This window comes from Anopheles coustani, chromosome 3 (genome assembly GCF_943734705.1).
Source record: "Anopheles coustani chromosome 3, idAnoCousDA_361_x.2, whole genome shotgun sequence".
NCBI lineage: Eukaryota > Metazoa > Arthropoda > Insecta > Diptera > Culicidae > Anopheles > Anopheles coustani.
In genome coordinates, this window is record NC_071288.1 from 3,918,087 (window position 1) to 3,943,548 (window position 25,462).

The following is a 25,462-nucleotide window of genomic DNA, read 5'->3' on the forward strand; positions in this document are numbered from 1 at the left end:
CAATGAAAGGCGGTGTGTGCGTAATACTATGACAATAAATTCAAAATTTCTAGGTAGAAACGTCACACATTTCAGGACCGGAGAAGACGTCGCCACCGACGACGACGATGACGGCGATATTTTACTTACGCATTTCAATTAACATTTCACTAGAAACGGACCATTTTCTACGAAGCGTACGCGGAGCGTGTCGTGTTTCGGGGGTAGAGGGTTTATGTCTATCAACTGAAGGCGACAAGAAACACAAATACCATCTCCCAATCAGCCAATCGATTTTGCCTTGGCGCCCTTCTTCTTGGCCGTACAATACAAAATGTCCGAGCGAGCCCGCATACATCGGGGACGAGGAGTAACAGAATCATTACGAAGCGCCACGGGCCTCAGAGTTCGTCGTCGGAGAGTAAAACGCCGCTTTTTTCCCGCCGTTTGACAGTTCTCGCTCACACATTCCGCCATTCCCGACCCCTCACACACACCACACACCCCCTCTAGACGGGGCGCATACCGCCATGCCGTAGCGCGCGCCATGCCAAACGTTGGTGGTGTTTTATTGGAATTTAATTGCAATAGGAAAACACACCCGGCGAACACGCTGCCGCTGGCTTTTCGCGTGCGTCTTCAGACCTTCCACCCTTGGCTTCTTTTCCACCGCCCTTCGCAGCGCTTGTGGAAAGCGCCAGTTGTCCAGGGCTCCCGTTGTTTGTAGGCCGCGCTTGCACCTGATGAAGCGACGACGCTGTGACGTGACGATTACGAGGCGAATTAGTAAAACCCGAGAGAGCTTGCAGGATGGTCGGGCCGCAATTTTATGTTTTTGCTTCTCGTTTGCAGGAAACTGGACGCGCATACACACCCCAGAGTTGGAAGGTCTTCTGCCGAGCATAACGATGTGCCGTACTCGTCCGCCCGAGGTCTATGGCGGCAATATGCTGGACAGCCGATCCCAACATGGGTTGGAGAGCAGGCGGGGAGGATTCGCGGAGGGGAAGAGCAACAAAGCCTGCTTTTTATGTTGTGGAAAACTTTCCCTTCGTCCGGATTGGCAGCTGAAGCGTTCTCTTGCTTGCTCATCGTTTCTTTTGCCTTTACCTTTCTGCGTTCGGTTGTGATTTCCATTGTTTCAGGCTGGTAAATAAAATTTGAAGGGCCCATAAACACGTCAACCTTTGAGCATGCATTAACATTACATTAAACAGTTGTCAGTATATGCTTGGAAAATCTCAATGTATATTTTTAATGTCAGATCGCAAGTTTTATTTCTGTCGATGACAAGTTCCACAGGAAATTTTATATCGTGATGAACAGTTAAAGAAATATAATTTTGAATTCAACAGCATTCAACTAATGCCATGGTAATACGATACTCGACGGGTTAGTTCTAGTTCGTAACTAAAAATTGATGAAAAATAGATTTTCCTTGAGACATACTGGAAGAGCTGGAAACTCCAAAAAGGTGACACATCTGAGCTCGTTAAATGCCTTCTTTTTCCTTGCCATACCGTACTTCCCAAATATTTCCCTGTCCAAATGTCGACGTCATGATCACGTTTTCTAATGAAATGACAATTTAAAAGATTCCTTACCAAGGGAAACAAAACACGCCACACTGCTCCTAGACGACGCAAGAGAATGTTTTTGTGTCCCTCTTATTTTGGTTATCGAAATTTAATTACAAAACAGGCGCACAAGCATGCAAAAGATGCTTTCAAAGTCGACATTTTGGTCGTCGAGTGAGCGAGCGAGCGAAAAAACGACTACGAAAACGAAAACAAATTAATACACACAAGCGCCAAAGTTTTTATGCTTTGTGTTTGTCGACGTGTTGACGCAATAACTTTGTCCCCAACCGTCATCGTTTGGTTGAGGCGCGAATCGCACACGGCTCGCGGAAAGGTCGTCGAAAACAACCTTCGTCTGGAGAAGAGAATCACGTGCGATGGCGTGCAACGGTCGTCATGGCGTTGGCGGTGCGCGGGAGATGGTGGCAGCTCGCAAAATAACGCACGTAGAAGCTGGTTTTCATCACGCGCCACCGTTTCCGAGAAGCAGTCGTGGCCGAGCGGTTAAGGCGTCTGACTAGAAATCAGATTCCCTCTGGGAGCGTAGGTTCGAATCCTACCGGCTGCGAATACAAAGCCTAGTTTTTTTTTAGTACAAGTTTTTATTGTTTATAAGGCCTTCAAAGCAAGCTTGAGAAGCTTTACGTTAATATGTTTATTGACATGTATCTACTTATTTATTTGATTTAGAAGAGCCATATTGTAATCCTATTATCATGCCAATTCTGTCTCGTACTCCGCCAACCGCAGGTCGTGTTCTTTGTTATGGATCCGTAAGACAACACCAAAAACTTGGCTAACCATAAACTCCACGTCGACGTCAGTTGCCTGCAATGCGATGAAGGAACGGGGCTTGTGTCGTGCTCGGTATCACTTATTTTACGTTTCTGCGTGATTAAATCCAAAACTTACAAAACCATTCGTACTCATTTCTACCACGAAGGGCGGGGGGAAATGGGAGACTGGCACGGATGGCGGAGGGTTAGTAGTATCAGCAACAAGGGCGAACGTCGCGTCATCAAACAAAGTCAAACCCTCCTCCCTCCTCTACAGCAGGGGTTCTATAGCACACAGAAGGTTTTCCCGAACGTTTTCTGCAAGACGAACTCTTCGCAGCGAAAGAACGCAATTGTGTGTGTCCTCAAAAAGAAGGACAAAAAAAGAACCATCAGGCCCAGCGTTGCGGCGCGCGAATTCCGTCACCCACTAGCAGGAATTCCCCTCGCGGCAGGCACACACACACACACACACACACACAGATACAGCAAACACTTGCGCCCCGCGGAGTTAGCTCGCGAAAAGAGGAAAACAAAAGAAAAACCCAAAAAAGCGATCAGCGGATGAAATGGAACGGAATCACCTGTGAGGTAGGTAGAGGAAGGTAGATTTCAACGGTTTGTCGGTTGTGTGAGGAGAGGTGGTGGTGTGTGAAGGGTGAGAGATTGTTTGCGAAGGGCTCAGAGCAGAATCGCTCAGCTGGTCCCACTTGACATGGTGTGAGTAAGTCAACGCACACACATGCGCGATCTTATCGGTGTGGTAGTTTGCGACCGTCAAGTTTGGGCATGTGTTGGTCCGAACCGCCCAGCTGATTTATGGTGAGTGCCATTCGCGCCCACTCACCACCACATGGGCAACGCACTCACGACGGTTTCGTGCGAGAGAATTGCGTTCGTCTCACCGCGACAAAAGCGCAATTCTCCGAAACGAATTCCTCTCTCGCGCTCTCACTCACGTTTTCGCGGAACTCGCAACTGAAAATGAAGTGCAAGCGGCAGCAACAACGACAATCTTAGCGGTTGGCATGAGCCACTTCCCTCGCCACGCCAGTTGTTCCGCATCCTTACGGCAGGTTCACGGTTCGCTACGACTACGGCGTGTAGGCAGGTAATGCATCGCGAACTGACGTGGACTGTGAGGCTCGAGTTCGAGAAACGGTTCACCTTCGAGGCGGCTCCCCCATGGTCACCAGAGTTCGCATCGAATGGTAACTGAAAATCGTTGCGAGTCGACATCGTCTACCTTCAGCCGAAAAGTACACGTTAAAAAGGCTCTAAAGAGACCCGTCAGAACCATGACCAACACATCGTTCGATTCAACAACTTAATCTTTCACTTTGGCAAGCGAAAGGAAATGCTCAGATAACGGAACTGTCAACAGCCCGACCGGACCTACGCTGCCCATATTCGCGGGTTTACTCGACGGGAAAACGTCAAACGGTTCTTCGCTTCTCCCCCACACCTCCGCGTCATACAACGCGTTAACCCTCGCACGGCCATTAGACGCCGGCGGTTTTTAGTGACACCGTTTTGGACTAACTGCTGCCATTCGGTGTCTCTCTCACTCCATCGATCCTCTTGCCCCCCGGTCTATCGCCATCTCTTTCCGCGCGGTTCAAAGAAACCGCGTTCGCTCTCACGCGACTCCTCTCCCTCTGAGAGGGAAATCTCTCTCTCGCACGCCGCATCGGATTTCGCTCTCGTTTTGTGCTCCAAAGCGCACATTTAAACTCCTCCCCCTTCCACCTTCCCCACCGAATCTACCCTCTCGTCTCCTTCGCCCTCCTTCAACGTGTCTACAACTGAGTAACTTTCACCTTCACCTCGTTCTCTCCGTGCGCTAAAGTGCGAGTCTTACAAACCGTCGCACCATTCGGCGCTTATTCCGGCTGGGATGGTGACAAACGTACCAAAGGAAAGTCACACAAAGAGAACCGGGTGGGTGGTTGGTGAGTGGGAGGGTAGTTCAGAAAATTTTCATTAATTTTCACCCCACCATGAATTATATTAATCTTGGGGGGGCGCCAGCGTCAGGATAGGATTCTGTCTCCCCGAGCGCACATTGTTACGACGGCCAGCGACACATTGGCAAATTGGTGGCCGATGGTGGTGGTAGTTTTGCCGCTGGTGGTGGCGGCGGTGTAGAGGAACGGAATCAAGGTGACAGGGGGGGAGGGGCGCGCTGTCCTTCGGAAAAGGGAAAATTCATTTCAAGGGTCGTCGATTGCAATGCCGCGTAATGACGGTATAAGGCGGAGCTGTTTCGTCACCTTCGGGGTAGGCTTCAAAAAACATACCCCAAAACCCGGTTTTGTTTTGTAGAACGGAATTTTATAATCATGTTTTGCGCTTATGACAGTAATGATGACGATGAGGCTCAGGGAGTCTAATGATGGGAAGTAGTTGAAATTGTATAACACATCACATTTCGTGTGGATGATTTTCCCTCACCGGGTTTTCAATAGAGTTTGTGGAGATAAATTGAAGATTTTAACAAGTCAATATAATTTATAACCGTTCTATAGAAGAACTCAACGATAAAATAGATACATATCAAACCATTTGATGTTTCTTTTCTTTGGTACGGGCTTTCGAGAAACAAACTACAATGACGAACAAATAGTGACCCCCTTTTTCGTTTATCGGAGCCAATTGTGTACGCTTTCCGTCCGTCTCGGACTTAACCAGCGTCCCAGGAATGAAAGATTAGTGATGAAAAATTGTTGTTCCACTCCGAATGGCTCCAATTGGAGCGATAGGAGAGGGGGGCATTCTTCTACATTCCCTACCGACATACGCATGTACGCATATTTCATAGCCGTGCGTGACGAATTCCGGAACGAAATCGCAGAGACAACAGAAACAGAACCAAAAAAAGTGGAGGAAAAGCCGTGAGAAAAGGAGAATGAAATCGCCCTTCGCGTTCAGGTTTCGGTTTTCCTCCATCCCCCACCCCCACACAAGGGGGAACAACACATGGTGGCGGCCGGGATCTTTACGGCCGACGGAGAAGAATTCATCCATCCCGCGTAACCTGGCCTTAGAGGAGTGCGTGGTACACAGTAACGACGGTAATTGAAGATGAAGGAATTTTTTCGGTCGTTGTCGGAGAGGGTGAAATGGGATTCTGGCCAAACGGTTTTTCCTCTACGCTCCTCCTTGTGGGCTGACACTGGGCAGTACATAGGCGCAACAAAAAAAGCACACCTATTCCCGAACCCCAATGACAGGTGTTGTTGGCCTTTGCGTTTGCTTTGGGTGTCCGAAATGGAGGAAGCTTCCCATTATCCCCCCGTCTCCAGGAGGGGAGCAAGTGGCGGCCATGAAAAGCAAACAGGAAAACGTCCGTCCGGGACGGGGGGAAAACGCCCAACGACGAGTGAGACCACATTCCACCTTCCACCCCACCCTGGGCAGATGAAAAATGATCATCGATGAAGAGGCAAAAGCAAAGCAAATCGATGGGAAAAACATCTCAAGTATGCCGCGGCTCGAAACGGGGCTCGAAAAGCTCGAGCTGCACAAGGAGAAGAGCGGGGTGCGGTGGAGAATTTCATTGATCTCTTCTTACCGTACCGTTCGACGCACACACCTTTTGCCCTCCAGCCTTACACTGTGTGAGTGTTTTTTGAAAGAAACGGTTTTGTGTCAGGGGGGTGCTTCCACAAGCTTCCAGGAATTTTCCACTCCGAAGCCGACAGTCTGAACGCCTCCAGAGACGCTCTCTCACAACGGTGAGGTCGATGCTGATCGTCTATTAAATTCTAACACGATTGAAACATACGATTTCACATTCTCGAGCATTGTCGGGTGTGTGTTTGTGCGGGGTGACGGTGGGCTGGAAGGAATGTCGAGCAGAAGGGAAGATTAATTATGCTCTGTGTCGATACCGTTTCCCGAGGGTGGAAGGTGGTGGCGCATCCTGGGTGCGCGCATTTTGGCACATTTTAATGATACTTCAATGGGAACTTTGAAGTAATTAACTTAAACACTGTGAGTGTCAAATGAATGATCCCTTTTGAGAAAACGAGTTCGGATTTGTTAAACACAGCGTGATTCCTTCACCCTTCCTTGCTGTTATATGTCTTTGGAAGGAGAGAAGTCGTTCAAATCTTCAAGATGCCTAATTTTTCGCCAGCCTTTCTTGCCGTCTTTCGTATGTTAGCCAGCGGAAGGACCACCCAAGGATATTGGATCATGTCTGACCGAATAAAGAAACCGAAAACTCGAGCCGCCGAAACCGTGTTGCATCTTTTGGCGATGCAGGTATCCAATTGCCGACCATCAAAAGGTCCAGTCTAGAAACACACCAAAAAAAAACCCCGTCTAAGAAACGTTAAACGGCGTTAAAGTCACCGTTCTTGGGGTGGATAAAGATTTAAACGTTCTCATCAAGGGAGAACACCCTTCCGCAGCCGGGAGAAGATGTGCAGCGTGAAGAATGTGGCGTTAAAAAGCTCGCCGAGAACAACGTACAGAAACAAACTAACTCGACGACGACGACAAGGGGTCGAAAGAAACAGGGGTAGAAAATTAACGGCGTAGCAAAAAAGGCATCTAAAACAGTACGAACATTCATTGACAACGGAGATGATGAAAGAGGCACACACCCCGAAAACGAGGAGCGCGCATAAAGTGGCGAAAGGACGGTGGGCGAGCGAGAAGTGCGGCAATAAAGCAAAACCGACCAGAAGAAGCACGAAGGAAGCTCAGAAGGAAACATGGAGAAGGTAAAGGTAGCGCAACAAATAAACACACACGCGCGAAGCAACAACGGTGGAAACAATGAGCAAAAGGGCGCATACAAGGGAGAGGGCGGGGGTGGCCGTGGTGGTGCGATTAGAGAACGGAATGAGCCGTTTTAGCGTGGGCCTTGCGGGGAAAGGGAAGGGAGGAGTGGAGAGGGTGAAAGATCGGTCGATCGGTCGGTGCGAGGTTCGAAAAGCAGAAAAACCAAGACAACTCGGTGAGAAATATCGATTTATCTCCTCTCGCGCGCGTTCGTATTCCGTTCCATGGTCCGTTGCGCTTATCCTCACCCTTTCCCTCCCCTCTCCCCCTCCCCTTGAGACACAGTGTGCAAGATTAATTTCTTCGAGCTAGCCGGGAATATAGATGGGATGAGAATTAGGACGACGAAGAAGATCGCGACCCTCGGGAGTTTAAAAACCGAAGGATCGGAGGAGCGAACGCGTGCAGGGAAAAGGCAACGAACACACACACACACACACACGCCAAAAGGGAAGAACGCAGAACGCAACCTGGTACGGCGAACGAAAAGTGAATGACCCCACGGCGATCGAGACGGATCTTCGCTCTCGTTTGCTCCCGCTCTTAAACGGAGTTTTTTTTTTTTTTGGGAACGAAAAAATCCTTTTCTGCCCTCGCGCGTCCTTTTGCGTGCACCCGAGGAAAGGGAGAATGAACTTTCGGGACCTACACAACTGCTACGGGCGAGGGGCCCGGGGTCGAGTGATCCCTGTGTGTGCTGGGGTCTCGTCTTTTTCGGAAGATTTGTCTTGATCTTCAAGGTGCAGTGTGTTGTGAGTCCTTTCGGCAGGCGGCCGAAAGACGGTGGAAGGGAGAATTGGGACGAGTGAAGACGAGGGAAAAAAAACACATATTTTCTGTACATCTGCCGTCGGTTTCTTGTAGCTTTGGAAGGGCCCGCGGGGGCAAGACGATGCATGGGAAGTATCGAGTGACGATTGTCGGACGAGAACAACATGCAGACTTCGGAGCAATCCTCGGAGGAAAGCAGATCACACAACTATCGGCCACTCGGAGTTGTATATGTGCGCTGCTGTAAAACGAGGAAGAGATAAATTGCCGTAGCCACAAAAGAGATGGCGGCTAGGATGTGTTTAGGCAATCTGAGCTGGATCTGAAAGGAATGACCTCATCGATTCTGAGTCTCGATCAAGTATAAAGAATTTAAAAAAAAGATCAAACTTAAGTTGTGACTAACATTAGAGAGTACTTGAGCAATAACAATCATTATATGAAAGATTTAGATCTTTGTAGCAAAACATAATGGAATAGAAGAATATACAAACCTTTATACAATCATTTAAATTAATAAAAAAAATCTAATTGCAAGGTAAATAGATTATAATGCTATTTCAAACATGAAGATGTTTTTTTTATTTCAAAAGGGTAATTAAAAGGTTCTACTTAACACAAAGAATACTAAAACAATATAAATAAGGCTCTGGAACATTTATTTCAAAAATAAAGAACTGATATGTAAAGGTTTATTAAAATAAGGGAGTCAGATGAAAAATAAAAGTAAAATATTTAGCAAAAGAATAAACAACATCGGGCATCGAAGCAAAAAAAGGGAGAGTTAGCTAGATCAGAGTAAGCGGAAACGGTATAGAAGAAAACATTTGAGGTTATCACGAGATCAAGACACGCACTGTCAACTTTCTTGACGAGACACGTCAAACCCCCGTACAAAAAGTAAACAACAAATGAAATAGCGAAAAAATGGCTAGCAGCGTCGAGGCTTTATTGACGTTTAAAACGACGTTGAGAGCCTACGTGCTTTAACACCATGATAAGCCATAGTAAAATATTTCTCTCGAATGTCGGGTAAGCGAGGAAAACCCCGTCAAAATCATCGCCAAAAAAGAGAACTCAAAGTGGTCCTACGTTCAGAACAGAAGGTTCCACCGAGATTTGAACTCGGATCGCAGGATTCAAAGTCCTGAGTGCTAACCATTACACCATGGAACCGGTTGGCATCTCCAGCGCCGGGAACCGTGCAGCACCTGTTGGCTTCGGCAGACTCCCACGAAGGCACAGAAAGTTGTGTTCTTTTTATCGCGCGCAGCGTTTGCGTCAAGTGTACACAAGTGTATCGTCAATTGGGTATACATTCAACAACGTCCCACAGAGACCCGTAGACATATTGAGAGTTTTATACACAGCTGGGTTGGACTTATCCCATCAATTTAGCTCGTTAAGTAAGGTGTTGTTCAGGTTGTTGAGCGTTGTACAATAAATTTGAAAACACATTTAATTTTAAGTTTTCATTATATTACGCACACGTTCGAAAAAAAAAGATATTGAACAGCTAACAACACTTTACGGTAAACACCCTGCATTCTCTTTACAGTGGCCCTCGATGGCCTCCCGCGATGCTTTCCACGACACAAAACAAGCATAATCCCACATTAGAACCCTTCAGGTACGTCCTCAAACGAGGTGGAAAAATCATCCAATTCCCCGTGTACCGCCACCACCATCCCGCAGCCATCTAATGTCTACACATACCCACTTCGAAAAGCCGCACGCATACCAACTCTGAAACTCGATGGCAGCAGAATCCTTTCGAGAACGTGAGAGGAAAATCCGAAAGATTTGAGGAACGAACGAAACAGATAAAGATGAAAAAAAGTAAACACTGTCCATAAAACAAACATCCTTCCCCGAAAGGGCGCTGGATAAAAATCCGAAAGGGTCCTTCTGGTCGCAACATTTGGTGTCCTTTCCGCAAACGGCGGATTTAGCGTCGAGAGGCAAATGCGAGCCAATCCCCGGGTATAATAAAAACCAACTCCCGTAATCGAGTTTATCCTTCGGACGGACGGTGTGTAAGTTTTGATCGACCACCACCCCAGTGTGTAGTCCCAGAGAGCAGACCCGGCCTGGGATAATGTGCACACAAATACCAGGAGGCCAATCGGTGGCGTGTTTAAACAACTTCCTTTGGTTGTTAGAAGCGAGCTAGAGCTGCTCCATAATGACTGTTTCCCGATAAGGTGCCAACAAAATGATTGCTTTCGGGGAAGAGGTTGGATTTTTCGCACGCTTCCTTCGATGTTTTACGTCCCGTGGGACTAAGAAGGTTGTATCCTAGGAGATAAAATACTCAGAAAATGTGTTACTCTCAGTGTGTTTATTTAAAAAAAAATTCGAACATTACCATTTTTCCTAATTTACCAAAGAAGCATATCTGAATAAATGTGAGTTGGGAACAATCAAGTAGACATTGAAATATTATAGAGGAGGATATAAAAGGAGTGATGAGCAGCAGCAGTAGAATTGAATTCAGAGAATGAAAGGATAAGGTTGTATATTATAGGAAGTATCTAGAGAAGAACTAATGTATAGAAACCCTTACATAAATTGTCCCAACGGTAAAACGATCTAGTATGCTAAGTAATATTTTTCTATTTATGAGCCCAAGAATGTTAAACCAAATACACCCATACCTCATTCCGTCATTGTCACCATCGATGAACCATCGTCATTAAATTTTCCATCATCAAAACGCCACTTGCTGCCGAACGGATGAGCTTTTAGCTTTAATTGGAAAAGTGTAATGAATGCCAAAACTGTTAGTGAAGGTGCCCGCCGCCTCGTGTGAGGGTCGTTGGTGGTGGACGGAACGGGGAAGGACTTTGGCTTTAGAGAATCGACCCACCCGGTAAAGCACGGCACACCATAATATGCCATCAAATTCGTGCGCGGAGAGGAGTTCGCTTTCGAAGCCGAGCATTGCCAACACACAACATTTACAACCCCTCGTACGTGATGGAAATCACGTTCGCATGCATTTCCCATCTCCTCCGGCCGGCGTTAGTTGTCTCTCTCTCTCACACACACTTTCGTGCTTTCTCTTTCTCTCTAGCCCTTTTCCACTTCTCTATTCGATCGATCCGTGAATCCGACTCCCTCCGGGACACCCTTCTTTTCCACCCGGGTTCTGCGAAGCGATTTTTCAATAAACCTCATTCTTTAATGTCCTCTTCTCTTCGGGGGCCCTTATGTTCTCGCAGGAGCCAAATACCGTTGTTACTCTCACTTATCCGGCCGGCGAGACGACGACACTTCGAATTTGTATATCTTTTTTTTTTTTGGTTCTCTGGCCCGGCTTTGTCCCTTTTCGGAAGGGACGCACCGTGCGCTTCGGTGGTGGATTCGTCTCTCGCTGGCGAGGGTCAAGTCGGGGTTGAAGGAAGCCACCACCATCACCTTGCTTCCTGCCGAACTCCACACCGGTTCCGGTTGTGTACGTCCTCGGGACGAACCTCCGAGTCAGTCTGAAGAAGGACTTTTCCCCCGGTGAAGCAATAAGCGCGCTAAAGTGAGGCCTCTCTCTCGCCGGTTCTAAACAGATTTTGCTTCCTTTGCATCCTTCCTTTGCGCCGGAAGGAGAGCGGGGCAGAGAAAAAAAAGGGCACCCTCGTCCTCGCGTACGCCCGGGGCACAAATACTCAAATAAACATATGGGAAGCGACGATGATGTGGATGATGATGGTTGTGCTGTCGCTGTTGCTTCCGCCACTTTTGTGGACGAGGGGAGGGGGTTGGGGGAGGGGCGAACGGACGAATGCACAGACATTCGATTCACTTACGACGGCATGGTCGGTTCATCCAATTCTGCCGCTTTTGCCCTTGCTGGATTTTTTTTTTTGTTATTAGTCTTTCATCTTCCTTGGCCCAGCCCTCGTTTTGGAGGAGTTGCGAGACTCCTGCTCGTTCATTGACCTCTTCCCTGCGACCTCTTCTCTACCGGCTGGAGAAAAAAACGGAAAACACCCCTAAGTTCACCGAATGCAGATGCAGTTTACCCCGGCTCCGTCCGTGAGGCCCTAAAGTCGACCGGTTCCGGGGGGGGTTCTATTTGTTTCCGACCAGCAGATTTCGAATGGTTCCTCTGAACCTCTGTTTGATTCCTATTCGCCTTCGTTGATCCTGGTTAGATGAACCAATTTTTTGCTGTTTCGAGCAATTATATTTGCTCCGTAAGGTTCTGGTGAGGTAAAGAATTCTCTTTCAGTCTCGAGGGTTGCAGTTTTCTTTTATATTTAAAGGTCAGGTATCATTCACACAAAATGATAATATTTTCGTACATTTTTCCCCGGAGCTACTTCAATATGACCTATCAATTTAATTCGGTGAGGAACAACAAATGGAACTAGGATTTCGCGGAGAAAAATGTACCCCCAAACATCCGATTTCAAGGAACCTTCTTCCAGTACCACCACCGTGTTGTTATACTGTCAGCAACAGCGTACTCAAGTCGATTCAGATAAATGAGCAATTTCGTTGGTTTTACCGGGTCGATATAATTCGACGAGTTTCCCTGGGATCTATTGGAAATGGAGCTATTTGCCCGAAACACAAGAAGGTTCGCCAAAACTACCTGGACTACCGCTTCCGGTAAGCAGCGCCGGTAATGAATCCGATGTCGAGTAAGGTTGTCTCCATTGGTTGGATTTCGGTTCTACGAAGGCCCACGGTTTTACTGCAAGATTCCTCAAACACCGGGCCGAACGGGTGAGGGTTTTCGTTTGAACATTTAATGTTACAAGAAAACCTACTCAATTCCGGGTGGAAACAATTTACTTCGAACGGCAGTTGGTGATGAGATTTTCAGTCAAATTATTGCTGATGTTAATTTAATTGAACTGAATTAAAGACCAAAAGGAAAACCACTACAAAAAATGACAAAACTACAGCAAAGGTCGCTTGTTTGAGCATGAACCCCCCACACAGTGATGATTTACAATGTAAGGCAAACGATAATTTCGAAATGTGCTTGACGATTGACAACAACACCCGGCAGGCGATGAGACGGTCCTTGGTCGTGGAAAGACTCCTTTTGCCAACGCCAGCGCTGGTGTTCAGGACGACGAGCCGATGAGAATCGAGGACTGCAAAAGCCTGTGGAAGTGAGGTTATATCTTCGAGCCGACCAAGGAAGAAAAAGCGAGGACTGCGTGGGAAACGACCTTAGGAATTATTATCCTCCCACTGCAAAGGACGGATAGTGATGGTCGGCGATAAATTGGTGTGGGTGTTCGCCCAAGGAAAATGGTCCGTAGGTGTGCACACAACACCGGTGTATGCGTGGGTCGACTTCTAGGAGCTGCGTACGAATGCTGGAGGATTAAGGGAAAGGTGAGTTTAGATAAAAAATAGTAGGACAGAACATCCTGGCTGGCGAAGGGGAGCTGATTACTGGTGAATGGAAAGCTACGGGGGAAATGTCAAAATATGTGAGGTTTCTTTCATCTAAAACCATTTTCTTTTAACTCCCAGGAGCTTTTAGCATCTCTGAAATGTTTTATAATTAGTAAATTACAATCAAAATTATGACACAAAACCAAGAAGAATCTTTTGCATCTCGAAACGACGCGAATAAAAGATGCCATTCGTTCTCACACAAAGTGAAGAAAACACACCGAAACTTCTCAAAAAAGAACAAGGAACGCGCGCGCGTTCTAGTTTCGCTGTAGACAGGATTCGAACCTGCGCGGGTAGAACCCAATGGATTTCAAGTCCATCTCCTTAACCACTCGGACACCACAGCTGTTGAGACACTCGGGCGCTGGAGTGCGATCGGCAACTCCAGCCACTTAGATATAATTGTAAGAAAATGATAATACAGCACACACGAAACAATAGACGGTGGGGGATTATATATGGAGTACAAAGGTTTTCAGAAGCCATAAACTCTCCGCTTGCTTTCAACGTTAACATACTACGTCGTCGTAATGATTACCTTTCTTATATACATACCAATTTAGTAAAAACATTGCGTAGTCCATTTTTCAACATTTCTAAATGGTCTAAGGCTCCGGCGAGATTCGAACTCACGATCTCCTGTTTACTAGACAGGCGCTTTAACCAACTAAGCCACGGCGCCGTTGCATCAACCGGCATTCACATTTTCCTCAAAAAATGCCCTTTCCAACGCAAACTCTTGTCGCATGCACCTCATATAAAACAAAGTTCCTTCTTTGCAAGGCGAAAGTGAACCGACGTTCGACGTAAACGATCACCTCTCGGTGGGTAAAAATAACGTAATCCACCGCAAACGCTACTGGGGCGACCGTCGGAAGTGTGGCGTACGGTTGACCTACATAATTGGGCGCGATGAAGGAGGGATAAACAGCGAGAAACCAGAAGACATACTCCAAGATGCAGAGCAGCAACAAATCAACTGTGGGGTTTTGTGGGGTTCCAAAAAAAAAAACAACGTTTGCCACACGACGTAACAAGCATGGCACGGCGGGATTTCGCCGGGATTGTTCTAGAGCGCGTCTTCGTCGAGTGCCCCATAGTCAACCTCTTGTTAATCAACGCTCTAAACATTGCTGGTTCCGTTTGGAATTGTACCACTGTTCTACATTCGGGACGAACGGTTATTGTGTCCCGCTGCGGATAGCCGCGTGCATCTTCACCCAAAAGGAGGTAAATTAATCATCCGCGGCACAGCAACATTCGGGTCAATTAAACTTTCAACTGCCCTCTGCAGGGTGGCCCCGCCGGGTGGTGGGTGTGTGTTTGATTTGCAGGTTAAATACGCACAAACACATAACGAATAAAAGTCTGGAAAGATATAGAATGAATTATTGAGCAGTTAGTTCAGGAACTAGTTCAACCTGATGCACCGCAGTTTGCATTTTGCTCCAAGTAATAGAAGTAACCATTTTCAACGGAAATAGGAAACTCCCCAGTGTTCAACACCAACGAAAGGTGGCGCGAAATGAAATCGAGTGGTACATTTCAGCTAGAGGAGAAAGTAGGTAATTGAAGCAAGCTGTGACGCAATCCTCTGATTCCCGTGGTTGCTTCACCGGGGGGACCTCCATCCCAGTTAATGCTTTTTGTCCATCAATGGTCTCAATTATCGAGGGACTCTGAGGCAAATACTTGCGTAATGTTTGGATGTAAAATATGTCCTAATAGTTCCTCCTTCCAGGTCGTGTTGAAATTTAAGGTCTTGCACGCAATTTCTAGAAACGTTCTACGCTGTGCATCGCATTTTCTTTCCATTGTTTAGTCCAACACCGCGCGACTGGATCGATGAAAATCCTATTTTCAACGTCATTTTTTCCTTTGCTTTGCTTTGTGCCAACCGCGCACATTTCATGACGGTTTGAATAATAAATTTGACTTCATTTTTGTTGCTCCATCGGGTTTTCCACAAAGGCGCGCGCGATTAAAGAGCCATGCGGACATGGACCCTTGGATGGATAGCAACAGCAGACGCCACTTTCTCGAGTTATCTATTCTACCACCACACCCCAATAGACTTTTTCTCCCAACCCCAAGACGAACTGGGCACCCTCGCGCCCCAAACAAGCGGTCGTTCCCACTTTCTCGTCTGCTCTCAATTTATCTTTGCTTTGTTTCTTGCCGCAACCACCGTGATGGCGGAGGCGACGGCGGGTTTTGGCCAGTGTTTGGTAACAATATTTTCGTCTTCTTGCCCCCCTCGCGGTGCACCGTTTGACTTGCTGCGTCTCGCCGGTGGAAGCAGAGATGGTAATTTTATTTAACGGAAAATTAACGAACACGACACGACCGAGTGCCGCTGGAGATTCGGTGAGATACGGCACATCGGGAACCGCACTCTTGGAGTGCACATTCCGTTCCGTGCGGTCGTCCGGTGTCAAAACCGGGTCGCGTGGAGTTCAGCAAACACTGACTCGCCTGGAAATGCGTTGATTTAAATTAATGCAATGTGCGACGTTGAGGTACATCGGAGTAAAATCTCCCCCGATAAAATGACTCAATTGGAGACATTGGAGTGAACTTGACTTTTCTGCAACTTCGCACGGTTGGTTATCTTTGTGTTTTGTGTTATCAAAACCATGTACTCGAGGTAATGTACTCGAGGTAGCGACCATTAGTATCGACTGCTGGGGCGAAGTTCCGTCCAAAAACCGGTATCTAACAACGGCGCGTCTTGGAGGATGTCCACCGCAAAGTGTGTCATCGATTGGAGACGAAATAGATGTGTGTTTGGGTCTATTGTTTTGCCCTCCGAGCGGCTCAATGGTCTAGGGGTATGATTCTCGCTTTGGGTGCGAGAGGTCCCGGGTTCAAATCCCGGTTGAGCCCGAGAAATACATCCTTTTTTTGATACCCATCATCATCTTTCTTCAGTGTGAATGCTTTATGATGTTTAGCTTCCATGACAGGAGATAATAAATTCGTAAACGCAGTTTCAATGACTAACAAGTGTCGTTTAAATTCACAGTTAAAAGTCAGTTTTTTAAAAAGGCCAAAAGTATCTACGAATTGGCTTTCTATCAATGTTGTATGATAATCTTTGTGTAAATGAATCTCTTCAGTTTTCAACGAACAATCAAGAAAATTCCCCACACTTAACACTGTCATTGCTTGGAGATTGAGCAAGAAAAGGATAAACGATTAACCATAACCTACTTTTCCATCCTTTGATTATTGTCCTTGCGAACGTCAAGCATTCACAAAGCCAAAAGAATAAAAACCCTCAGATTGGGTCCAATTTTGTGTAGTAATAAATACGGATACTTCCTGACGTAAGCAAGAAGTACAAGAAACGATCTACAATCGCCCACCTTCATTTCCTTGTCCAAAAAAACAAAAAACTATGCCCAGCGAATTGTTGGAAAATCTGCTTCCCCCACGGCTCTACTCCCACAGGTTATCCTCCTCCCTGAAGGATACCACGCTCTCTCTCCTTCTCACGCTCGTATTTCTATGTCTCATGCGCCCCCCAAAAACCACCAGGCGGCTCCATTTCAACGAAAGGGGAGCTGTCAATTGCGGCTCGACTGGTGGCATTCAGCCATGTTGCTGTTGTTGCTAGTAGTGGCCAAATTCCTTTGTACTGGATACTGGTCTTACGGGCGCAAACGAGTTGTTTCACTTGTGGCGAACATACGATAGAAAGAGAAAGAAAAGAATGAGCGAGAAATACAGCACATTTCACTTACATCTCTCACGCTGCTATTTAGCCCTCTCTCTCTCTCTCACCACTCGAAACGGAATGTTCGGAAATCCGTGAACGTTTTCCGGGTTTAAGGATGTCCATTTCTGGTAGCACGGCGAAATGCGAAGCCGCTCGATTGGGCGTTAATTTATTGATCACTTCGGCGTGCGTTGTCATTATCATCGTGCGTCGGGGGAGAAGAAGGAAGGGGGTGTACTCTAGGCGGGAGTGATAACAATGGGAATGCATGTCCTTCGCACGTCCTCAAACGTCCCCCCCTCCTTCCGGGTAGAGGGGGCGAGCTCCCGGGGTTCTTATCAACTGATTACCGCCGATAATCTGACACTAAATGGTGCGGATTGTGGACAAACGGAACTCCGCTGGTGCTCTTGCGGGTGGTGAATGATGGAAAATGAAACGGTGGTTGGTTGGGTATGAAACCGGAAATTGAGTGGGCGAGAAAATATTGTCCGCTGTGGGCTAGGATTAAGAGAGAAAGGCCGCAGGCGTCCGACCGGGTGGGTTTGGTTTGGCATGTTTCTCGGCTTGCACGGTGAACCGTGCCGCTTTGCATGAGATTATTCAAATGGAAACTTGGTAGCACTTCCGGTGAAACCAAAATGAAACAAATAGTGCAAAAGGTTAAATAGAGAGCAGAGAAAACCACATTTCAAAAGCTTGACGGTTTAAACGTGGGCACATATAATGAGAATGATGGGAGGAAAAGGTCATCGAGCAAATAAAGAATAGAGATACACATGCTTTTACTTTATCCGATCTGGTTGTTCTATTGCATCGACATATTAGGGGTTATCATGAAATCGTCGTTTCGTTTTAGCGGTCGCTAAAGGTGCTCATTTGTTCATTTCAGTCGCTAAAAGTTCATTATAATGAACAAATGAGCACCTTTAGCGACGAATGAGCGCCTTTAGCGACCGCTAAAACGAAACGACGATTTCATGATAACCCCTATTATGTGCAATATATTCACATTAGTTTATTTTAGGATCCTAGTTTGTGGTTCTGCAAAAGATATCTCCTGTTTGGATTCCTCGTATTGCCTTCACCGTAGTTGTGCGAAAAACTGTCTGCCCTGGGGAAAAACAACAATCGAACGATGGAGGGTATAAACAAAAAGGATTTTCGCATTTTTCGATACATTCTAAATGAGACATGTTCAAACATGCTGAAAGAAACAGATTGGCTTTGAGATCGCGTCATCCAACATGGGGATGTAGCTCAGATGGTAGAGCGCTCGCTTAGCATGTGAGAGGTACGGGGATCGATACCCCGCATCTCCAATTCGGAATCTTTTTTTTATTGCATGAGCGAGCTTTTACGATCCTGGGTTACGGAGGCAAATGAGTAGCAAGCAAGCAGTAGCAGTAGAGCGCAGGTATTTTTGTACTGGTGTACTTCACGTCTGAAGCACCGAGATTATGTTCTATTGATGTTGACTAGCTTTTATATTATTCTAGAGTAAGTATAGGTACCGGATGTAAGGTATGTCTATGATGCTTCATTACCAATCAGGTGTATAATACCGAAATATTCAGAATACCTAATGAAGGGTACAGTGCTTTCTATGCACGGTGCGGGTAGTGGAAGAGGTACTACCTGGAGGTGGCTCGTGATCTGCAGGGTTTTTTTTTTTTTTATTTCCGTGAAAGAAACAGTGGATGCAGGACGTGCAGTGGCAACAATAAAAAGTTCAGCAAAAAACAGAAAAAAACTGTCGGGCTCAACCGGGATTTGAACCCGGGACCTCTCGCACCCAAAGCGAGAATCATACCCCTAGACCATTGAGCCACATAAACTGAGCCAGGTTCAAAGCTCTAAATAAATCTACAGCGCGGACAGAGGAACGAGGAAATGAATCATTTTCAACATGATGTTGAATCTCATTTAACATTTATTAGAACAATTGTTTGCCTCTAGGGCTTTACAATACATGACTTAACACTAGCTTAGAGGGATTGCGGTATATGGGAGAGGATACGGGTACGGAATAGGGAGATGGTGATGTAGAAGTAAAATAGGCCACTTACTGCATTGAAGGCCGATAGCGAGCGAAGTAACGGATCGTTCCGGTCATAAGTATCACAGTATACAATCACAGAAGTAAATAATTTATTCTATTACAGAACACATAAAGTACGTACTAAATGTCATTGCCAAAGATAATGCCTGTGATCTGATACTCGTAGCGCGTTCCAGAGCAGGCACGAAAACAGAAACAATCTGTCTATTGTATTGTATCTTTTCTATTCATGCGATTTAAAATTATTTCAGTAGTAGCTAATGTTGTAGTAGGCTAAAACTTTACTTACAACTAAAATGGGTTATGACGCATATTTGAATGGAATGTTTGCAAAACGTCAATTTCAATTCATTCTTAATTAAACATTTCAACATCATTTTTATGACATCCCTGCAATACCCTCAACGTCATCACGATATTGTAAACGACGATGCGCAAAAGATAAAACTTGTTTTGGTGCGCAAAAAATATAACGGGCTCAACCGGGATTTGAACCCGGGACCTCTCGCACCCAAAGCGAGAATCATACCCCTAGACCATTGAGCCGCACGAGGTAAGCGACATTATAAGTCGATTGAAATAAATGAAAGTAAAGCAATTGAGGTCAAGACGAGCACGGGATGCGCTGTAATCATTTGAGCCGAAGAGCACGACCAACTTTTTCTGTACGGACGGATGGCAAATAAAAAAAGAGATGGTAAAGAAACATCTAACCCATTCACAGTCACAGTGTTTTTGGAGATTTTTTGTGATTTAGATCAATACTGTGTTAAATGTTGTTCAATTTCATCGATTAGTATCGCATGCAAGAGTTAAAATGTATAAACATGTAATGACGTGGTTTTGAAGCAGGTGCACTTAGAATTAACGTCGCACAACGAAATAGAAACAAAACAGGTGACAAAAACTGCCGAGCCAGGGCAAAACAGTGAAGGGGTGAAAAACGCTGCTTTTAAAATATACCGCGCCTTGGCGAAGACCATGCCCTCCTTCAATCTGTCAAAATATGCTTTTAAAAACAAAACACGCGGCCATCAAAGTCGCACAAACAAGTCGAAAAAAGAATACTTTGGAGATGCGGGGTATCGATCCCCGTACCTCTCACATGCTAAGCGAGCGCTCTACCATCTGAGCTACATCCCCTTGTCTACCAACGATTGCTAAAAGCAGTACAAAAGTAAAGCCTGTGGACCCGTTTGAAATCTTCACAGCATTCAAAGATTACATAGCCCCTAGGGTTATTCAGATTGATGGCCAGCATTGAAAGAAACGCAATTACCGTTTATCATTTTCAGTGTTAAGAGTGTTAGCAGTTCATTGTGCTACATCATCGAACATTGATTAGGTCACAATTGACGTAATTGTCGTTTAACATGGGATAGTTTTTCTATTTTCCGCTTAGCATGTTTAAATGATTCCAAATTGTCTCATTTATTCCTTTATACAATGTTAGCATTTTGTGTGTTGTTTCCATGATGTCAGACCGATTGCGACGATAAAACATACGCGAGTAGCCAGTCAAATTTGGTATAGAACGGAAAGAGATGATGCGAGAGAGTAAAAGAGGCAAGAAAAGCGCGGCTACTGGGAGATCCATCGGCATGGATATGCTGGAGGGCTCATAACGTTCGCACAGTTGCGTCCTCAGCTTTACCGTTCCGATGGGAATATCATCTCATCTTCCCCGAGATCGGCAGCCAACTATTTCAACGCGCTTCAGCTTACCAACCAACCCACCAAGAAGAGTTTCCCAGCGCCAATGAACAACACACGCCGGCTCGTCGGTTGCGTTCGCTCACTCTTCTGTGTGTTCGTTCTTGGGGTCCATGAACATGAACCACAACAACTCGTCTTGACGGGGAGAAAGGAATAAACGGAATTTGGTAGCAAAATACGGCGGAAATGAGGGCAGATTTTTTTTTCTTTTTGACAACGTTCATCTCTCGGGCTGCTGGACTGACCCTTCCGAGAGCGAGGAAAACACACCGAAATACGGGAGCATCGTCGGACGGTAATCGGAAGAGTAGCATGAAGCATTACGTTATTCCATCGCTTTGCTTCCCGTTCTCGAGTCTCCCCTTCCCTACATGCCTGTAGATGAAAAAGCATGATGAAGATGATGATGCTGATGACGATGACACCGTGAAACAAGCACCAAGGTGGGAGGCTCCCTGATCCACCTCCTCACCTCCCATCAGCTGCAGCGGGCGTAGGATTTAGGCAGGGGAGTTAATTTTGATTTGTGAAGTGAAACTCGTTAATTTTGGTTTAACATTTTGACAAACGATGAGGCCGCCTTTCGAGTTTCTTCGGGCCGTTGCTCGTGTTTAAGAATCAATGGGACGTGATATTAGGAGTAGCTATTTCATTTGGTGTTATTTCGGAATGGTTTCCGAAACATATTAGGAATATTTTAAATTATGTAAAGCATTAGTTTTAGAGAATGGTTAAAAGAATAACAATTGAACTCTTCACGCACAAACGAACAAAACGAAATATAACATTAAGCTTACCTAATGTTAAAATATGATTATACGGATTACAACAAACAGTATCAATAGATGACGATAACGGTAAAACATTCAATCGATGGCCCTAAATCATTATGCCACGGATGATTTTTATGTCAGAGCGAACGTAAAAAAAACTGTTCGTACCCAACAAAAGCTCCAACGAAATCGATGTTGGGCACATAAACATCGATAATTTAATAACATGCTTTGTATGGATTGCTAATTTCGTAACGGGTTTAGCATCGCTAGACAACCCCACATTTTATTCACTTCTCAAAGCTTGAACACTTTTGGCAGTAGGAAAGAAAAAACAACAAGATACAACACAACATAGAACCATTTGTCCCAGTAACCCTTCTTTTCGGCAGGTTCCAGTTAGTTCGCTGGTTTGTCCCGCAGGTTTTGGATCACAGGTGAGAACCGACGGCGCCCCCCGACGATGGACGGTAATAAAAAATGCAAACGATTTCAAAATTGCCAAGGAAAAAAAGATATAAGGGGAACCAAAGCGGTATTCGGCGAGAAAGGAAAGAACTCGAAGAATGTTGTGATGCTCGCCCGAGAAGATGCGAGATCGGGGAGAACGGAGATGAAGCCACCACAAGAGCACGAATAAGTCTGTAACCGCATTTATGGACCAACCGAGGCACAAGAAGCAGCAGTTGAATCACTGAACAGAAAAAAAGCACCAGCAAAGAGGGAGGTTTGTGGGTGAGTTTCGGTATGGAAGTGAACAACAAAATGAGTATAAAGAGAAGAAAAAAACAAGCTAACTGTAGTTAGGTTTTACCGGCAACGTAATAACTGCGCGCACCAGGTTGATAGTTCGGCGAGTGGTTTTTGAGTTTCGTGCTTTTCGTTCCACTGGATGAGAATCGCTTCCCTTTTTACGTGCATGGATGTTCCGGGGTCGGGCTTCATGCTGGCTCTACATGTCGTCATGCTTTTTGTTCCAATGCTACTGGATTTATTTTTTCTTATACCAACCCCTGTCCCACTGCCATTATTCGATGATTTTGTTTTATTTCGAGTCATTTATGATTTAATAACCGGCCTCAGTATGATCAAGCAGAATGACATCGCAACGAATAACTGTAGATTTAACTAAAGTAACACAAAACAACCTTCAACGAGTTTTGCAAATTGTTTGTGCTGGGCACAAAACAGAGGAAAGCTTCTTCTCTCCTGGTCGGAAGCTTGGTACAATATTTCATTCGGTTTTTGCTTGCCAACCCATCCCGTGGTTCCTCGCAGTGTTCGCGAATGTGAGAAAACACCTGGTAAAGCTTGCGATGTGATACAAGAGATCTTGCGAAAAGTTTTAATGCAGGAGTAAGTTGAATTTCCAACCCGAATAAAACAGATGGTGTTAGGAAAGGTGCGCGAAACATCATGAAGAAAACATTGAAAGAATTTAAATAACATAAACAACAATAAAGAAGAACATTGGCAAAACCTGGATGGAATATTGACCTAGATGAAATATTAATGTTAATTGGAGAAGAATGCAGACACACCTCTTAAAATAGTGCTTCGATGCTAAGTGGTTGGTTGATCCAATATTTATCTAGTTTGAATCATTCTATTCTACATTCCATTCGATTAATGCATGCTAAGCACATTCGTATCTTTTAGTATTTGTAATTTCCAAACAACGAAATTTCGGCTACTTACAAACTATATGGCTAAAAGCGGACAAGTTTGCGTTTGTTAGATTTCCAATGATCTTCCTTAGAGTGATTAGCACGGGTTAAATGAATTCTCCTACGCTTCGCAAATTACGGCTCTACTATAAGTGACACTATGATGTCGCATCTCGAATATTCAACGTCCGCTCAATCAGTGAATTTTCACACCTTCGTACGGCACACACGCTGCTCTCATCAGGCCAACGGCATTCCGGCTAATACCTCTGCAAAATGTACAGCCCAATCAAATAAACACACATCTCCTGCGATAGACATTGGAATTAGAAACTACCAGACCGATCCCGATGCCCACCTCGATGGAATCCTAGAGAATGTCAAACAGATCCTTTACCCACCGGTTTACAGGCCACAGTATGGGTCGTTACTGGCGAGACATTCAGTGCCGGTTCAACGGAAAGGACATGTCAGTCGTCGCGACTGCTGTCACGCCGAGCCGGAGTTAAACGAGCAATGAGTATGCAATACTGGGCCAGGGAGCCTCATGCAAAATGCACACACTGCAAACGAGAGGGCCGCCTCGAACTTCCCAGCTCCACATAAATACCTAGAGCCTGGTCGAAGCCGACGGAACCATTGCCGGATTATTCCATTCCGCGAGGAATTTAAACGGCTTGTGTTTGCGAGCGCTCTTCCCGGATGCTCCTGGTTCATGCTGGGAAAAACGGTGTGGAAATGGGCGTGAAGTGGAAGCGCAAGGACGGGGGAAAATTGCATCCTGGCAGACGATAGTGGTTAGTAGACGTGATACACGCATTTTCCTACTAGATGAAACATGCTATTTTGTCGATTTTCATATCCAAAGGACACGTCTGTCGCGCGATAAAAGACGTATGGAGTGGAATACTGATCATTTGAGCGAAACACAAATGTATCCAGAGTCCACTTTATAACGCAATGCAAAATATGTTTCATGTATCATTATTATAAAAGTAACACTGTTGTGTTAAACTACCAAATAAATGCATGTATAGCCTTTACTAAAACGAAGTTTGTTACATGAAACATTTACAAGTTTAATGCAAAACATGGAAACAGTCGTAGCTGAGCACATTTAACATTTAAACATGAACAGTTTACTACTAAAAGCAAGAAAGACACAATTTTCCGACAAATTTCTTCTACCGCCATAGCAAAGTGAAGAGGAAAAAGGACTGTGAAGGAAGTGGAAGACTAAGTATGAGAGGGCATGAAATATGCACTAACACATTTGACTACTCCTTGGTGCAGGAAGTAGCTGCTTTGCCCAGAGAGCTCCAAGAAAAACGTCCATCCATTCAGGCGGCGATCCTATTTGGTCCTGTTTCAATAACCCCTTGTCCCCAGACTCCCGCAGAATCTTACCCTCCACCCAAGCGCTCCACTTTCAACGACGGGAGCAATACGATGGGAGCAGTGGGAAAAGATTGAAATACGACGACCGGAGGCGTCAATTTGCGGAATTGAGCTTGATTTTGTTAGCACACACGAAAAGCCCGTCTGCAACCGGCAACTTTGGCAAGGACAAGGATGGAAACACCTTAGGCCAACAGGAGGGCTAAAGTGCGATGGAGCGATTTTGTGTGGGAAAACAGCAATTGGGAACCACTACGCATTTGTTAAAGTGAGAGAAAATTATGCCAGAGGGGAGAGAATGGGACGTGAAACAAACGATAAACAGGATAGCACAATGAAAAAGGATACAACATCACAAAAAGGCAGAGTAAAAGAGTAACAAGTGTACAATGTGAGAGTAAGAACGAGACGGTGCAAATGTGGGAAAAAGCACAGAGAGCATACCGTGCTCATTACAGAGAGAAAAAGACAAAATCAAAGAGTTAATAAGAGGTGAAACAGAGAAGGAAAAGCCAATTCGAGGATGTGCGGAACCGGAGTGAAAGGAGCGGGAAAATAATTTTCATCATATTGAAATGAGAAAAAGGATTCACAACAAGAGGGGGTGCTGGGGTTGCTATTTTCCGATGCGGGCGGGTGGAAAAGTTTACGCAACAAGAGCCAGCCAAACCCCAACATGATTTTGGTTTGATGCGGTAGAGGATTTTCCACGTCTGCGTCGACGAGGGGTGGGTTGTTCCATGGAAATTTGCCGGAGGAAAATAGTGTTCTTTTCGCACTCCCCTATTCTGCGCGCCTTTTGATTTG

At 45.6% G+C, this 25,462-nt stretch overlaps 9 non-coding genes across 9 annotated transcripts; 3 read left to right on the top strand and 6 right to left on the bottom strand.

The window, feature by feature from the left end:
• Positions 1–2,045: 2,045 nt before the first annotated feature.
• Positions 2,046–2,127, top strand: Trnas-aga (transfer RNA serine (anticodon AGA)). Its single transcript has one exon. It is a non-coding gene; the product is annotated as a tRNA-Ser (tRNA).
• A 6,877-nt stretch (positions 2,128–9,004) lies between these two features.
• Positions 9,005–9,076, bottom strand: Trnaq-uug (transfer RNA glutamine (anticodon UUG)). The gene has a single exon. It is a non-coding gene; the product is annotated as a tRNA-Gln (tRNA).
• Positions 9,077–13,582: 4,506 nt separating this feature from the next.
• Positions 13,583–13,664, bottom strand: Trnas-uga (transfer RNA serine (anticodon UGA)). The gene has a single exon. It is a non-coding gene; the product is annotated as a tRNA-Ser (tRNA).
• A 262-nt stretch (positions 13,665–13,926) lies between these two features.
• Trnat-agu (transfer RNA threonine (anticodon AGU)) lies at positions 13,927–14,000 on the bottom strand. Its single transcript has one exon. It is a non-coding gene; the product is annotated as a tRNA-Thr (tRNA).
• A 2,132-nt stretch (positions 14,001–16,132) lies between these two features.
• Trnap-ugg (transfer RNA proline (anticodon UGG)) lies at positions 16,133–16,204 on the top strand. Its single transcript has one exon. It is a non-coding gene; the product is annotated as a tRNA-Pro (tRNA).
• Positions 16,205–18,288: 2,084 nt separating this feature from the next.
• Positions 18,289–18,361, top strand: Trnaa-agc (transfer RNA alanine (anticodon AGC)). Its single transcript has one exon. It is a non-coding gene; the product is annotated as a tRNA-Ala (tRNA).
• A 436-nt stretch (positions 18,362–18,797) lies between these two features.
• Positions 18,798–18,869, bottom strand: Trnap-ugg (transfer RNA proline (anticodon UGG)). The gene has a single exon. It is a non-coding gene; the product is annotated as a tRNA-Pro (tRNA).
• Positions 18,870–19,575: 706 nt separating this feature from the next.
• Positions 19,576–19,647, bottom strand: Trnap-ugg (transfer RNA proline (anticodon UGG)). Its single transcript has one exon. It is a non-coding gene; the product is annotated as a tRNA-Pro (tRNA).
• A 524-nt stretch (positions 19,648–20,171) lies between these two features.
• Positions 20,172–20,244, bottom strand: Trnaa-agc (transfer RNA alanine (anticodon AGC)). The gene has a single exon. It is a non-coding gene; the product is annotated as a tRNA-Ala (tRNA).
• Positions 20,245–25,462: the final 5,218 nt, after the last annotated feature.